The sequence below is a fragment of the Crocuta crocuta genome, unplaced genomic scaffold (assembly GCF_008692635.1).
Source record: "Crocuta crocuta isolate KB4526 unplaced genomic scaffold, BGI_CrCroc_1.0 scaffold79, whole genome shotgun sequence".
Taxonomy (NCBI): Eukaryota; Metazoa; Chordata; class Mammalia; order Carnivora; family Hyaenidae; genus Crocuta; species Crocuta crocuta.
In genome coordinates this window covers 1,392,071-1,405,206 of record NW_027533329.1, presented here as the reverse complement: position 1 = coordinate 1,405,206, position 13,136 = coordinate 1,392,071, and positions in this window count along the sequence as shown.

Sequence of the window (13,136 nt, the reverse complement as noted above, 5' to 3'; positions counted from 1 at the left end):
CATGTCTTAATACTCACAGTTAAGATCCCTTCCTTGTTTCGAAACTCCTACAGAATTGAAGAATTTCCTCCTCTGTTTGTGTTAAGAAGGGCTAACAAACAAGAGGTTTTATCCACATTCTCTGTGAACCCAACCCTATCAATCACCCCCCCAAGCAATGTGATTTGGTTTGCTCTTTTGTAAAAGATAAGATTGATAATAATGATATTATGCATTCACAGCATTTCCTTCTTTATTTGGCCACTCCGTTTTCAAGTAGAAAGATCACAGCTTACTAAGTAGCAAGCTATAAAGATTTAGAGCACGCCCTGCAGTTGAACCTTCATTTTTTATGTAACATAAGAATTATATCTTGAGAGAGAAAGGTCCAAATCATGCTTTTCTAGTGACAGTTTATCAAGTCCGTAATTATTTTTCTAGACAAAGAAAGAATGGACTCACTCTTTCTCATCTAGAGAAAATGGACAAAAAGTGTCCTTGATGTAGGAGGCAGAAAAGGCAAATGTTCCACTCACAGGATATGTTATAATAAACTCTTGATCTTTAGTGCTACATGGCTTATCTTTAGGCTGTGCTGCATTGTGGAGCAAGTTAAATTCACTCTACATCATGTAGCATGATTCTCCAGCTCCACGGTCTACCTTAGAGAGAGAGCCATATCTGATCCATCCTCAGGGGAGCAAGAATACACTGTATACATGAATCATGACCCTGTGACATACCTGTTAGAGATTTATGGTAAATCATTTGCTCCAGTCCAGTGCCCTGGAGTGTCCATGTTGAGACTGACTGCACAGTAATTGATAAAAGGACACTGATGCAGTCTGGGTTCCAGAGCCTAGCCACATATTACATGGTTAAGAGTCATCTGACCTTTCATACACCTGTTCTGTCAACATGCCCCAAAAGCTTAGAATCATTTTTGACACCTCTTTATTCTCATATATTCTTATATTCTTATTCCACATATAATTCACTAACAAATATACAATATACCTATAATTTAATAATTTTTCATCACTTCTGTGCTACCATCTTCTCTCAAGTAGCTATTATATCTCATCTGCATTATTTTTAGAGTTTCTCAGTGTATCCTCCCTGATTCTGGTGTTGCTCATCTTTGGTCTATTCTAAATGTGGCAGCAAATTATCTTATAAAATATTAGCGTGAGCATCTTTATTCCTCAGCTCAAACTCTCCGAGAGCTTGCTGACTCACAGCAAAAGTGCAAGTGCTTATAATGACCTATCAGCCTTACATACTTTGTTCCTTTATATTCTCTCACATATCTACCTCTTCTCCCCTTACTACCATTTGCTACAGCAACACTGGCTTGCTGGTTTTTGAGTAGACTGTTTTTTTTCTTTCCTGAATGCCTATATATTTAGTAGTCCTTCTGCCTGGAATCTGCTTCCTTAGATAGCAACACAACTTGTATCCATATTTTATGTCTTTATTCACATCCTGCCTTCTCAGTGTCATCTTCTCTGGCTGCATCCACCTTTGTTTAAAATTATATCTTGTGAGGTGTCTGGGGGGTTCAGTCGGTTAAGCATTCAACATCAGTTCAGGTCATGATCTCATAGTTTGTGGATTTGAGCCCCACATTGGGCTCTGTGCTGACAGCTCAGAGCCTGAAGCCTGCTTCAGATTCTGTGTCTCCCTCTTTCTCTGTCCCACTCACACTATGTCTCTCTCTCTCTCAAAAATAAATAAACATTAAAAAAACTAAAAGAAATTCTATCTTGCTTCTCTACCCCTTATTACAACCCTGCCTGTAAATCTTCCTATGCTTAATTCTTGCTTTAATTTGTTTTCCTTAGTGCTTATTACTATCTAACATACTGTATGATTTAATAATTTATTTTTCCCTCTATTTTCACTAGAGTGTAAGTTCCAGAGGAAATTTTCTGGAAAAAAAAGTGCCCCATTTAAAATTTTATTAGGTATAGTGTTCACCTAAAATGTGTCTTATGTAAAACTAAAATGAGGAATGAGATATAGAGCATGATATCATATCCATAACTTACTTTTTATTAAATATTTTTAATGTTCATTTATTTATTCTGAAAAAGAGAAAGACAGAGCATGAGCAGGGGAAGAGCAGAGAGACAGAGGTGGAGAGAGAGAATCCCAAGAAGCCTTCACACTGTCAGCATGGAGCCCAGTGTGAGACTTGAACTCACAAACCATGAAATCATGCCCTGAGCATAAACCAAGAGTCAGAAGCTTAACTGACTGAGCCATTCAGGCATCCCACTGTCAGTAAGTTATTTTTATCTATAAAAAGAGAAATAAACATTTTAAAGGAACACATGAAGACAGAAAGGCACACATAATAAACAGGCTAAATGGCTGCCTGTCCGAGGAGAGGGGCCTGGGTGTGAGGTAACAGGGTAATAGGACATAACGAGGAAGGATAAAAGAGGAATAATGTAGAATCTGATGATAGTGGTTAACTCATTCCTCAGCATCTGAAGATGTGTATATACGAGAGAGAGAGAGAGTAAAAGGAAAGAGAGAGAGAGACAGAGAGAGAGAGAGGAGAGATTGAGAGACAGAGAAGAGAGAGCAGATAAACTTGCAACTCACGCTACAGTTTGGTCATTGAGACCTTGATGTTCAACTCCCTTCTCTGTTGCCTGATTCTACCATGGAGTCTGCAAGGCTATAAATGTTAAAAACAAAACAAAGCACCTTGAACTGAGCTTTTCTTGTAATAGCAGTGAGATATTAAAAAAAAAAAAAAAAACAATCCATAAGAAGTGAAAGTTCATGGGAGGACACGCTTCCTAAAGAAAAAGGAAAGCTAAATTGGGACAGTGTCTTTCATTTATGCACAGTGACTTTTCAGTGTGGAGAATACAGTAATAATGCCTCGAGGAAAGCAGCCAGATTGTAAACTTGAGGGCAAAAGCCCAAAAATAAACATCATGTAGTAGAAAGATAGAAGAAGCACACAGGTCTTTTTTGACATTCTTGAACAGCTGTACAATCACTGGACTCCTTATGTGTGGAGTTCTTGTCACATGAAAAAATAAACTCTTACCTGTTTTTTTTTCCTATCACTTGATGCCTCCTCTATTTATCTAGTTAGTCTATTGAATATCAGTGTTTCCTATTATTAAGATCTGATACTTACATCATTCACTGTCAGTTAAAATGAGGATTTATTTTGGATCAGGGTCTTAAAAATATTATCAGCATCCATAAGATGGTGAAGAGAAGCCTGATTGAATTTACTTGAATGACTTGGGTAATCAGGAAGAATAAAATATAGACAATAAGTTTAAAATGGAGCATAATACAATCAATTTTATTCCATTTCATGGCTGATGATTTATACATATAAATAGATACTGAATAAATTTTACAAAATTGCTTTCATGGAGAATAAATTAGATTGGATCATTTCTCCATAGCCAAATAATATAGGCATGGATTCTTTTTGCTTTTGACAATCAGAGTTGCAAAAGTATTTTGAGAGCTCCAAAGTCAAAAAGATACATCCTTGGACTTATTTTTTTTCCCAAAGTGTTTGAAAATGTAGCTACTACAAACTTAATCAAACTTGTCCAATATGTCTTCAACTGCAGTTTACTCACTCATTATGGAGGGTGTACTTTTTAAAAATCTGAGTTATTCTTATTGTGTATAACTTGGAGTAATTTTACTATTATTTTTTTCTATATTTTATTTATTTCTGAGAGAGAGATTGAGACAGCATGAACAGGGGAGGGTCAGAAAGAATCTGAAACAGGCTCCAGGCTCTGAGCTAGGCATCAGCACAGAGCCTGACGAGGGGCTCAAACCCACAAACCATGAGATCATGATCTGAGCCGAAGTTGGACGCTTATCTGACTGAGCCACCCAGGTGCCCAACTTAGAGCAATTTTGAAGAGCAGGTACGAATTTTATTGATGTTAGTCTAGCACAAATATTTAAACGTATGTACCCTTAATATGCTCAATGTAAACCTTTAAGTGTGTTTTAAATGCTTTGCATGTAGATGGTGATGTATTTGAAATAGTATTTGAATTGAATGCATTTGAATGTGTTTGAATGAGTAAGGACTATAATATATTTTTGACCATAGCAAGAACATAAAGGGTAAGAATAAATTATTTTTTTGTAAAATATTGATTTTATTTGTAAAATATTATTGGAACAAATAAAGACACGCCAGAACTATTTGGTGTTGAGGTTTTTTTTTTTAGTGACCTATGAGCAATCTAGCCCTTACACATAGTCTGAACAAAATTATATATACACTTTCATTCCATAATATTTTACAGCTATTTATGTTATTTCTGTAACTAGACCCAGAATATTTATTTAATTTTAATTTAATTTAATTTAATTTTTTTGAGAAAGAGAGTGAGCAAATGGAAAAGAGAGAAGCAGACAGAGAATCCCAAGCAGAATCTGTGCTGTCAGCACAGATCCTGATGTGGGACTTGATCTCACAATCCATGAGGTCATGACCTGAGCCGAGACCAAGAATCAGATGCTTAACTGACTGAGCCTCCCAGGTACCCCTAGACTCTGAATGTTTAAAGACAAAGTCCCTCTAGCTCATCTTTCTTCTGTATCCTCATGAGAAGTTCATAAATTCTTAAGAACTTCTACTCATACTGAAATTTTAATTATGATCCTCTGTATACATGAAAGCTGCAGATTAACATCCCTTCAACTTTTCAACAGTGTGTCAAATGCAGTGATATGTTAGTAGACCAGACATATAGAATCTGTCTTCATAGAGCTTCCAGTGTGGTCAAGAGGCAGCCTCCTAAAGAGGAGATAATTAGGTACCTAATATTAAGCAATTAGACTAATAAGAGGGGAAGTTCAGGTATTTTAGGAAGCTTAAGAGGTGGGACCTAAAGCAGACTTAGGTTAAGAGAAGGTTTCCTGTGGGAAAATGATGATAAGTTAAAACCTAAAAAATGGTAGGAACTAACAAGGCAAAGTGGGGGGGAAACTGTGAGGAAATGGATTCCATATAAAGAACACTAAAGTATCTGAGGCAAAAGAGAACATTGCTCTTTCCAGGAAGTGAAAGTAACCAAACATGAATGGAAAGTAGAATAGGAGTTTGGATGTGGGCTGAGCAGTAGATAAAGTCTGATCCTTTCTCTAAGCAGCAAGATTTCTGTAGCTTGCGATCCTTTCTCCTCATCATTCATTAGTTTTCTTCTGTTTGTGATGGTCTGACTCTTCTTTAAGACACTCACTTAACATTTCCTCATCAATCTGTAGTTCCTTTTTTTAAAATTGTTTTATTTATTTTTGAGAGAGAGAGCGAGAGCATATGAGCAAGGGAGAAGCAGAGAGAGAGGGGGACAGAGGATCTGAAGTGGGGCTTCATGCTGACAGCAGAGAGCCAATATGTGTGGCTTGAACTCACGAACCCCAGGATGGTGACTTGAGCCAAAAACAGAGGGTTAACCAGCTGAGCCACTCAAGTGCCCCTTTTCACCACCCCGCCCCAGATCTTTTTAAATTGGATAACATTATAACTCCATTCCAAATTTGGGCACATAACTCTTTGTGAAGTCTGGAAGCCCAAGTCCTAGTGTTTAGCATGAGACAAAGGATTCTTGTCTGGATTCCACAAACCGGGGCTGTCAGTTGGTACCCATCCCCAATCTACCTTTTAGGTAAACAAAGAAAAGAAATGTTGTCTTTTTTCTGGGCATGAGATGAAGGCAGCAGAACTGAAACCTTCCAACTCTTCCTACTTTCATCCTACTATCACCAGTTGGAGAACAAAGTTTAGAATCAGACTAGTCTGAGATAAACTGCTTTAAAGCCGTTTATACATAGTCAAGTTACTAATTTCTTCAAAGTTTAGTTGTTTTATCTGTGACACAGGAGGTTTTAAACTGAAGATTCTGTGTTGCCATCAGGATTAAAAATAATTATGTCTGGAAAGATTTTAGAAGAGTATCTGGAAACAAGAAGAAGTACAATACATGAGAGAAATTATTGTTAATTTTCTCTGAACCTTATTTTTTCTTTGTATTTTAAAAAAGGTAATGTCCACATCAAATGACTATTATGAAGGATAAAAGAAATTAAGACCACAAAAGCACATAAAATGTATCTAGTGCATGGTGGACACTCAATTAACATGAATTTCTCCCTTTTATTCTTAGGGCATAAGAAAGATGGTTGCATTTAAGGCTCTTCATATTTCTCATATGCACAATTAATTTTTGAGTAGGGGACATGGTATACATAAATAAATATACAAGAAAATGAAACGTGTCTCAGGAAGTACATGTAAGAGAATACTGATGCTACCTTTGCTGCTATTAATTATAATAATAGGTGTAGTTGTAATTCTGCATTTGCCCAAGCGTTTGAGTAAGATAACTAGGATGTGGGGTGCTTGGGTGGCTCAGTCAGTTAAGCGTATGACTTCAGTTCAGGTCATGATCTCATGGTTCGTGACTTCTAGCCCCGCTTTGGGCTCTGTGGTGACAGCTCCAAGTCTGGGGCCTGTTCGGATTCTGTGTTTGCATCTCTCTCTACCCCTCCCCTGCTTGGCCATGCTCTCTCTCTCTCTCAAAAATAAATAACCATTAAAAAATTGATGGGGTGCCTGGGTTAAGCATCTGACTTTAGCTCAGGTCATGATCTCACGGTTTGTGGGTTTGAGCCCCAAATCGGGCGCTGTGCTGACAGCTCAGAGCCTGAAGCCTGCTTCAGATTCTGTGTCTCCCTTTCTCTCTGACCCTCCCCTGCTCACCCTGTTTCTCTCTCTCTCTGAAATAAATAAAACATTAAAACATTAAAAAACAAATAACTAGGATGTGTAAGTCACTTAGTAACCCTGAAACTTTTGTGTGAATTTTTGTACAAATTAGGGAAATTCAGCCTGTTCTGGCTAATTTATTATAAAATGTATAGTAATATCTGGAGTGCTGTGTTGATGGAGGATAATTACAAAATTGACTGAATAACATGCTTATTAATATTTTATCTTAAAATATAAATAATATCAACTTGAATTTCATTTAAACTCTAAGATGTTTGGAAATGTTTAGTTTCCCTCCAATGCTATAATTCCCTAAACTTTATGATTTCATCCCCGAACTACACATAGGAAACATACAGGACACTTGCCAAAACAAGGACAAAATAATTCTCTACTTTTCACAGAGATGATTGTTCATACAATTTGGATCCTATTAGGAATATAGCATTGCCAAATAAAATATCATTATCTGGCATTTTGGATGTCTTCTAGATATTCAGTAATGATTCTTGATCTTTACTGTCCTTCTTCTGATATTAAAAACCACAAAGCAATTTGTAATCACTCAATTTTGCTGTTGTTCACTTCTTGGTAAAACATGATAAAAAGAGTGATGCAAGTCAGTTCTGAGAGGCAATTACAGATCTTCTAATAGTATGAATTGGGCTATGCTCTTTATCTGAATGCATTTTAATTTATCAGTCTTGTGCTCACCATAGAAATTTTTACAAATGCTGAGAGACAGCCTCTATCATATCTTTTCAATGCAGGAGGTCTGTTGGTTGATATTGGCCATTGGCATTCAATTCAATTAATGAATCCACTATTGTATTTGAAGTTAAATTTCAAAAAGCCTCCCCCCAAATTATTTTCCAAACTTAATTTAAACTGTGTTTTGGCTTAAATCCCTTCTGTTGTTGCTGCACAGACCCTGCACACACACACACACACACACACACACACACACACACATTTTTGAATAGTTGCAACTCCTAAATCCCCATCCTTGTTTGAAAAAAAAAATTCTGTCTGTGGGTATGGCGGAAGGCTTTGGATTGTTAGGCTCCTTTTACATGGCACTAACTAACTGCCTTAATTATAAATCAAATGACTCAGTATGTCAAGGGCTAGTAGATTCAGAAGAGGCACCCTTTTTAGCCATATGCATAGATCGTTCTGCACACTCCTCATGGACAAATCATGGAACTCACAGTATTAGAAAGGAAGTCAACAGTCTAGCTCATCTGGCCATCTGAAATCTGGAGATGGGTTTATGCAAATGAGAATCCTGTTTACAAAAGGGAGAGAGAGAGAAGAACAGGGACTGTTTGAGTTGAATAAAAGTTGAAAAAAAGGTTGCATTTTGTTAGGTATTATATTTAGGTTGAAATGACACATAGTTCTAATTTGCTTTCCAAGCTGATTTTTTTTTTACCCAGTTCATACTGGTCCAAGGTTATCATTTTTAAATTCCTTCATTTTTAGAACAATTACATAATTTAGAAGATAAAATGCTATTGCTGATTTCTGCACACTAGAGGGCACTAAAATATCCTAAGATTAAATGTACTCAAGGTTTTACCTGAGCCGACTTTTGGGGAATAATTATCATAAGTTTTAAATACTTGAAAGAAACACAGAAACAATAATAGAATTAACACAGTGTTATATAAGTATTGGCTTTGGGGATTAAAAAGATCACAATATTATTTTTTAAAGTGACAATCATACCAGATTTTCCTAGTAAGGAATGCTGAATCTAAGGATATATTATATGAACCACTTAAACACCTTCTTATAGCTAATCTTTTCTTTTCTGAAGTCATAATTCCCAAACGGATTTTTTCATTGATCCATAACAGTAACTTTTGCAACCATTGTGGCATAATCATATTCATGATGCTATTGAATGCTCAACAATCCACCATTTTAGGACTGAGAAACACTGGCCATTTATTGGCCAGATGGCTAATGTTCAGAGCTAGCATATATATGTTTTTATCTTTTATTTTTGGAGTGTGCCTAAAAACGAGGATTTTTCAAATAGCCAATAATGTGTTTTTAATAAAGAGATTTCTTTCTGTGGTCTTTCTCTTCTTATCCATTGTACTTCTTCATCTTAGCACTTTGATATTCACTCTTTAAAAAAAAAATGTTTATCTTTTTGATAGAGAGAGGGTGAATGGTAAAGGGGCAGGGTGAGGGAGGGGCAGAAGATCCAAAGCAGGCTCTGTGCTTACAGCAGTGAGCTCAATGCAGGGCTGGAACTCAAGACCTGAGCTAAAGTTCGATGGTCAACTGATTGGGCCACCTTGGTGTTCCTGATATTCACTCTTACATAGCTTCTTATGAATGTTAAAAATAAAACAATAGACTCAAAATTGAGATGGTATAAGCATATGTCACCAAATTAGTTTGATCACCCAGAAATGGAAGCTTAAATCAGTTCATCAGGAATCGCTGATCAGCACTAGTTAGATAATATGCCTCATAGGACACTGCCATCTTCTAATGGAAAGTAACTTTGCAATCGACCAATTTTTTTTGGTCTTGTATGACTTCCTTGTTCCAGTTCTCTTCTGCCTATAAAAGTCTTTCATTTTGTACAGCTCCTCAGATTTCCTTCCTACCTGCTAGATTGAATGCTGCATGATTGTAACAGAGTTTTGCTCAAACTCTTAAAAATTTGTAATATGCCTCAAGTTTCTCTTTTAACATGAGTCACATAGAAACACACACACAGCTTTTGTCTTTTCCCTTCTAGCCATGGGCATGAACTAACAAGAAAAGGCAACAGGAACTTTGTGTGCTATAGATTACAAGCCACTCACAACTCTATTTCAATTTAGCAACCATTTTTAAATGCCCATCTCTTGGAGATGGCATAAGGAAATGCTAAGGGAGCAGAATCTAAAAGTCTATTTAAAAATAAGCAAATTGAAAGATAACTAAAAAGGATAGAAAAACAAAGAGATGAAAGTATTAATTCTGCAATTTATCATTTTGAAGTAAATGTAAAAGGGCTTAGTTTTGGAAGTTTTTTTATCTTACCTGAACAAGAAGTTTCAGGGAATTTGGTTTAAAACATACAATAAGTACACACATCTAAATATATCCATTGTTTTCAGTAACACAAAATTAAACCCATGAATATGCCAATTAATATAAATGTCTGTGCCCATAAAAAACCTTTTTATATGTACTGGCTTTAGTAGATTTAATACATAGTATAGTGCCCATTACCACCACATACAAAGATAACTTTTCATACTTAAAGTTCGAACAGTCTATGGTAGGAGATAACAGTTACAAAATAGTATTTATAAAGATATGATGAAATAGTTTATAACTTGAAAAGTGAATGTCAAAGCAATACCCAATTTGTCAGATAAAATCAAAGGACAGATCTGACATACAGAAGGATGGCAGTTTTAAGCTCAAATGATGTAAATGTCTACATAGTAATGGCATATCCTGGTTGAATTACATTAAAATATTTTTTTTAATGTTTATTTCTGAGAGAGAGAGAGAGAGAGAAGAGAGAAGAGGGGAGGGGCAAAGAGAAAGGAAGGCACAGAATCAGAAGCAGGCTCCAGGCTCTGAGGTGCCAGCACAGAGCCTGACATCAGGTTCAAATTCATGAGCATGAGATCATGACCTGAGACAAAGTCGAACACTCAACCCAGGTGCCCCTTCATTTTTTAATATAAGTATTCAACTTTCTTTTCCTTAGTTCTCCACCCTCCTTTTTCTATGTTAGTTATATTCTTTTTTTAAAATTTTTTAAATGTTTTATTTATTTCTGAGAGAGAGAGACAGTGTGAGCTGAGCAGAGGAGGGTCAGAGAGAGGGAGACGCAGAATCTGAAGCTGGCCCCAGGTTCTGAGCCAGCCTTCAGCACAGAGCCCTGACACGGGGCTTGAACCCACGAACCGTGAGATCATGACCTGAGCTGAAGTCAGACGCTTAACCAATTGAGCCACCACACGCCCCAAATGTTAGGTACATTCTTAAACATCAGAAGCAGGCACACTGTGGTTTTTCAGTTTATACTCTGGAGCCAAGCTGTCTGGGTGGAATCTGAGTTTCACTGAGTTGCTTAACTTCCCAGTGGCCCAATTTCCTCACCTGTAAGATGGTAATAAATAGTGGAAGTGGTGTTTTGTGAATGAAATGAAGTTCTTCATCTAAGGAGTTTAGTCCTGTGCTTGAATGGCTGTGTTTATTAAATATTTAGGGAGTAAGACCATTGAATCAATGACTTGTTGAGTTATTTATGATATTTAGAGAATGGCATTGATACTTTTCAATTTTATATACCTCCTTGCTCTAAAATCCCATTTAAATGATTGGATTGCAACTTATTGAAATCATCATAGCAAAGTAAGAACCTAAGTACCACTTGGCTCTGTTTTTTTATTTGATTGTAAACACATTTCCAAAAGTGTTTAAAAGTACTGGATCCTCTAATCATTCTTAATGTTATCCTCTTACACCTAGTTTATTCTATGGGTTTCAAGTTAATCATTTGATTATCCACCATACAAATATAAATTCAACCCAATCTATCAGAATAAAAGTAAGCTTCTCAAATTTTCTAATCCTCATTTTTGGTCTCAATTTTATTTAATTTTATTTTTTTATAGCTTATTGTCAAGTTGGGTTACATATAACACCCAGTGCTCATACCAATAAGTGCCCTCCTCCATTCTCATCACCCCCTTTCTCCTCTCCCCCACCCCCTCTCAGCCCTCAGTTTGCTCTCAGCATTCAAGAGTCTCTCATGGTTTGCCTCCCTCCCTCTCCCCAACAATTTTTCCCCTTTTTCTCCCCCATGGTCCTCCGTTAACCTCCTCCTAATCCACCAGACGAGGATGTGGAGAAACGGGCACCCTCCTACACTGTTGGTGGGAATGTAAACTGGTACAGCCCCTCTGGAAAACAGTGTGGAGGTTCCTCAAAAAATTAACAATAGAACTCCCCTATGACTCAGCAATAGCACTGCTAGGAATTTACCCAAGGGATATAGGAATGCTAATGCATAGGGGCACATGTACCCCAGTGTTCATTGCAGCACTCTCAACAATAGCCAAATCATGGAAAGAACCTAAGTGTCCATCAACCAATGAATGGATCAAGAAGATGTGGTTTATCTATACAATGGAATACCACATGGCAATGAGAAAGAATGAAATCTGGCCATTTGTAGCAACGTGGATGGACCTTGAGGGTGTTATGCTGAGTGAAATAAGTCAGGCAGAGAAGGACAAATACCATATGTTTGCACGTATAGGCGGATTAGGAGGTCTCAGTTTTATATAGGGCTTAACACAGATTGCCTTTAGTCTTTTAGTTGAAATTGTGTGTGTGTGTGTGTGTGTGTGTATTTCTATGTTTTCTACAAAAACTCTAGACATTTATAAACAAAGGTTGAAATCAGTAAAGTTTTTTTTTTAAAATATTGATTTTCTGTAGTGTTGTGTGTGTGTGTGTGTGTGTGTATCTGTGTGTGAGCATGCATGTGATGATTTTGGATTCCTTATTTATTTTACCTCTGCTGTCTGGAGTCAGTTCAAATTAAAAAACAAAACTTGTGCATTTAATTTAACCCAGCATTACCCTAGATGCCATGGAGAACATAGATGAAAAGGATCTACACGTCATATGATACATAAGTAGAAAGACATATGCACATGAATTTAACTCAAGACAATATGCATTAAGTATTACAATAGAGGTAAAATGACCTATGGGGATTGCAAGATATGAGAATTATTCTTAGAGGTAATAACTATTTTGAGATGGACTTAAACGAAGGGAAGAAAATAATTCCTGCCAAATGAGTCAATTTGGTCAAGGATAAAGAAATGAAGCAATGTATGACAGACTTCTGGTATAATAATACCAGTAATCAAATATAAATCAGGCACTGCCCTAAGCAGATTCTATGTATTAAGGTAGTTCTAATTCGTATCAACTTTGTAGCTATTCATCTTAGTTATCTATGGAAGAAAACTGAGCTATTTAAAATTATTTCTAGCATATTAGGTTTCCTGATGTTTATGATGCTGAAGGGAAGAGAGAATTCTATGAGGTATAATGAAGGGTAAGTTTTGAAAAGACATACACAAGTCATATTATAGACCATTTAAATGTCCTCTTATAATGCATCCTCTTTAATTCTCTAGCATCATCCCCTGTGAACCACTTTAGATTTTACTCCATGATCCTGTCATGTTGAGCATTTTCCAGTTCCTCAAATGAGCCTTATTACTTTTAGTTCTGGATGTTTAGAACTGTTGTTTCCTTTACCCGGAACTCTGTCTTCCCACAGACACCAACATATTTCTTTGTCATCAATCTACTCTCAATT